Consider the following 5000-nt stretch of genomic DNA (forward strand, 5'->3'; position numbering starts at 1 on the left):
GATGAAGGCCAAAACTAACAAAAAACACTGATGAAGGCCAAAAATAACAAAAAACACTGATGAAGGCCAAAAATAACAAAAAACACTGATGAAGGCCAAAAATAACAAAAAACGTCACACATTTTATTTAATTTTATTTAAACTTTATTTTGACGGGAAAGACATATTGAGCCCTCGGTCTCTTTTCCAAATGTGCCTTGTATAATACAATATAAAATACATATACAGTAATATATAATGGTTTGGACACACCTACTCATTTAAAGGTTTTTCTTTATTTTTACTATATTCCACATTGTAAAATAATAGTGAAGACAACAAAACAACACATATGGAATCATGAAGTAACCAAAACAAATCAAAATAGATTTTACATTTGAGATTCTTCAAAGTAGCCACCCTTTGCCTGTCGCTCTGGATAAGAGCGTCTGCTAAATGACTTAAATGTAAATGTAAATGATGACAGCTTTGCACAATCTTGGCATTCTCTTAACCAGCATCATGAGGTAGTCACCTGGAATGCATTTAAATGGAGAGGTGTGCCTTATTAAAAGGTCATTTGTTAAATGTCTTTTCTTCTTAATACATTTGAGCCAATCAGTTGTGTTGTGAGAAGGTAGCGTTGGTATACAGACGAAAGCCCTATCTGGTAAAAGACCAAGTCCATATTATAGCAAGAACAGCTCAAATAAGCAAAGACAAACCACAGTCCATCATTACTTTAAGACATGAATGTCAGTCAATCCGGAAAATTTGATATTGCAAAAACCATCAAGCACTATCACGAAACTGACTCTCATGAGGACCAACAGAAGAAAGGAATTCCCAGAGTCTCCTCTGCTGCAGAGGATAAGTTCATTAGAGTTCAAGTAACAGACACATCTCAACATCAACTGTTCAGGTTCTTCTTGGTCGAATTGCTCCAAAGAATCCAGTACTAAAGGACCCCAATAAGAAGAACAGACTTGATTGGGCCAAGAAACACGAGCAATGGACATCTGTCCTTTGTTCTGGAGTCCAAATTTGAGATTTTTGGATCCAATCGCCGTGCCTTTGTGAAACGCAGAGTAGGTGAAACGCAGAGCTCAGCATATATGGGAACTCCTTCAAGACTATTGGAAAAGCATTCCTCATGAAGCTGGTTGAGAGAATGGCCAAGAGTGTGCCAAGCTGTCATCAGGGAAAAGGATGGCTACTATGAAGCATCTAAAATAGAAAATATATTTTAATTTTGTTTAACACTTGTTTTCTACATGATTACTAATATATACATATATATATATATATATATAGAAAATGGTACAAATAAAGAAAAACACTTAAATGAGTAAGTGTGTCCATTGACTGGTACTGTATATATATATTTATATATACAGTATATATACAGTGCATTCGGAAAGTATTAAAGACCCCTTGAGTTTTTTTCCATTTTGTTATGTTACAGGCTTTTTCTTAATTTGATTTTTAAAAATGTGTTCTCCTCAATTTATACACAATACCCCATAATGACAAAGCAAAAACAGGTTTCTATGAATTTGTGCAAATGTATCAAATTTAAAAAACGGATGTATCTCATTTACATAAGTATTCAGACCCTTTACTCAGTACTTAGTTGAAGCACCTTTGGCAGCGATTACAGCATCGAATCTGCTTGGGTATGACGCTACAAGCTTCGCACACCTGTATTTGGGGAGTTTCTCCCATTCTTCTCTGCAGATCCTCTCTAGCTCTGTCAGGTTGGATGGGGAGCATCGCTGCACAGCTATTTTCAGGTCTCTGCAGAGATGTTCAATCGGGTTGAAGTCCAGGTTCTGGCTGGGCCACTCAAGGACATTCAGAGATTTGCCTCGAAGCCACTCTTGCGTTGTCTTGGCTTGGTCCTTATCATGTTGGAAGATTAACCTTTGCCTCAATTTGAGGTCCTCAGAGCTCTGGAGCAGGTTTTCATCAAGGATATCTCTGTAATTTGTTCCGTTCATCTTTCCCTGAATCCTGACTAGTCTCTCAGTCCCTGCCACTGAAAAACATCCCCTCAGCATGATGGTGCCACGTCTATGCTTCACCATAAGGATGGTGCCAGGTTTCCTCCAGATGTGACGCCTGGCATTCAGGCTAAGGAGTTCAATCTTGGTTTCATCAGATCAGAGAATCTTGTTTCTCATGATCTGAGAGTCCTTTGGGTGCCTTTTGACAAACTCCAAGCCGGCAGTCATGTGCCTTTTACTGAGGAGTGGCTTCCGTCTGGCCACTCTACCATAAAGGCCTGATTGGTGGAGTGCTGCAGAGATGGTTTTCCTTCTGGAAGGTTCTCTCATCTCCACAAAGGAACTGTCAGAGTGACCATCGGGTTCTTAGTCACCTCTCTGACCAAGGCCTCTCTCCCCCGATTTCTCAGGCGACCAAACTCGGTGGTTCACAACTTTAAAAAGGGTTCTGCAATTAAGCGCAAGGCTGTTGGATGGATGTTCTCTTCTCTTCACTTTCTTTCACCTTCTTCATCTCTCGAATTTCATGTTCTTCTTCTTCTCTCGTGTTTCACATTCTTCTTCTTCTCTCGTGTTTCACATTCTTCTTATTCTCTCGTATTTAATGTTCTTCTTCTTCTCTCGTGTTTCACATTCTTCTTATTCTCTCGTATTTAATGTTCTTCTTCTTCTCTCGTATTTAATGTTCTTCTTCTTCTCTCGTATATAATGTTCTTCTTATTCTCTCGTATTTAATGTTCTTCTTCTTCTCTCGTATTTAATGTTCTTCTTCTTCTCTCGTATTTAATGTTCTTCTTCTTCTCTCGTATTTAATGTTCTTCTTCTTCTCTCGTATTTAATGTTCTTCTTCTTCTCTCGTATTTAATGTTCTTCTTCTTCTCTCGTATTTAATGTTCTTCTTATTCTCTCGTATTTAATGTTCTTCTTCTTCTCTCGTATTTAATGTTCTTCTTATTCTCTCGTATTTAATGTTCTTCTTCTTCTCTCGTATTTAATGTTCTTCTTCTTCTCTCGTATTTAATGTTCTTCTTCTTCTCTCGTATTTAACATTCTTCTTCTTCTCTCGTATGTAATGTTATTCTTCTTCTCTCGTATTTAATGTTCTTCTTATTTTCTATATTATTACCTTTATTGTGCTGTTGGGAAAGATCTAGCAGGTTAAGCATTTCACTGGACTGTTTTACACCTGCTGTATCCTGTGCAAGTGACAATAAAACTTACCAGTAGATGTCACTAATTCTCCTACAGTAATAACTATTCTGGTGACAGTACCTCTCTCACCAGTAGGTGGCAGTCTTGGGTTAAGCCAGCATGAGTAACTGTCACACCCTTATCTGTTTCACCTGTCTTTGAGCTTGTCTCCACCCCCCTCCAGGTATCGCCCATCTTCCCCATTATCCCCTGTGTATTTATACCTGTGTTCTCTGTTTGTCTGTTGCCAGTTGTCTTATTTTGTCAGGTCTTTACCAGCGTGCTTTCCCGTCTTCCTATTCTGTTTCCTAGTTTTTCCCGGTTCTGACCATTCTGCCTGCCCCAAGCCTGCCTGCCCTGACCCCAAGCCTGCCTGCCATCCTGTACCTGCCTGGCTCTGACCTGATTTACGAACCTCTGCCTGTCCTCAACCCCAAGCCTGCCTGCCATCCTGTACCTGTCTGACTCTTACGAACCTCTGCCTGTCCTCGACCTGCCCTTTGCCCCGTGTTAACAATAAATCATCTGAGAACTGTACTCTCCGCCTCCTGTGTCTGTATCTGGGTCATATCCTGAGTCAACTAACTATCTACTAACCCTAACCTTATCCCTGCCCTGTTCTAGCCTGCTACCACCTCGTACTCTACCCTACACCGTAGAGACTACTGCCCTATGTACATAGTCATTGAACACTGGTCACTGGTCACACACAATAATGTTTACATACGGTTTTACACACTTCAAATGTACATACTGTATTCTAGTCATGGCTCATCCTATACAACTACTGCTGTACAAACCTTTTCTATTCCTATACTGTCCATACTGTCTATACACAACATTATGTGTACCACTGGAGGCTGTTGAGGGGAGGACGGCTCATAATAATGACTGGAATGAAGTCAATGGAATGGCATCAAACATGTTAATCATGTTTCCATGTGGTTGATACTATTCCATTCTCTCCATTATTATGAGCCTTCCTCCCCTCAGCAGCCTCCACTGATGCATACACTCCGTGGCCAGTTTATTAGGTACAACCCTCCCCCCTTTGCCTCCATAACAGCCTGAATTCCAGAGTGTATCACAACCGGACGTGATTGGGAATCCCATAGGGAGGCACACAATTGGCTCAGCGTCGTCGGGTTAGGGTTTGGCTGGGGTAGGCTGTCATTGTAATAAGTATTTGTTCTTAACCGACTTGCCTAATTAATTAAAGGTTAAATATATATATATATATATTTTTTTTTAGATATATATATTTGGGGAATGTATTCTGCAAGGTGTGGCGTTCCAACATTGTTCAATTGGTATCTAGGGACCTAACATGTGCCAGGAAAACATTCCCCTCACCATTACACCGCCACCAACATGTACTGTTGACACCAGGTAGAATGGGGTCATGGACTCATGCTGCTTAGGCCAAATCCGGACTCTGCCATCAGCATGTACTGTTGACACCAGGTAGAATGGGGTCATGGACTCATGCTGCTTAGGCCAAATCCGGACTCTGCCATCAACATGACGCGATGGGATCCAGGATTCATCGAACCAGGCGATGTTTCTCTACTCCTCAACTGTCCAGTGGTGTTGATTACGTGTTCACTGCAGCCTCTTCTTCTTGTTTTGAGCTGATAGGAACCCGGTGTGGTCGTCTGCTGCAAAAGCCCATCTGTGACGAGGACCGACGAGTTGTGCGTTTCGAGATGCCGTTCTGCACACCACTGTTGAACTGTGCCGTTATTTGCCTGTTTGTGGGACGTCTGTTAGCTTGCATGACTCTTGTCCTTCTCCTTCCACCTCTCATCAACGAGCTGTTTTCAC

The 5000-nt window shown here is 41.1% G+C and overlaps 1 protein-coding gene across 1 annotated transcript in view; it reads right to left on the minus strand.

Moving 5' to 3' along the window:
* The window catches only part of LOC124028036 (proline-rich protein 36-like), a gene marked incomplete at its 5' end in the record, with an annotated part of 26920 nt that overhangs the window by 19739 nt on the left and 2181 nt on the right, over window positions 1-5000 (minus strand). The gene's annotated exons all lie outside the window — the stretch shown is intronic.

Source organism: Oncorhynchus gorbuscha, unplaced genomic scaffold (assembly GCF_021184085.1).
Source record: "Oncorhynchus gorbuscha isolate QuinsamMale2020 ecotype Even-year unplaced genomic scaffold, OgorEven_v1.0 Un_scaffold_3653, whole genome shotgun sequence".
In the NCBI taxonomy this organism is placed as follows: Eukaryota; Metazoa; Chordata; class Actinopteri; order Salmoniformes; family Salmonidae; genus Oncorhynchus; species Oncorhynchus gorbuscha.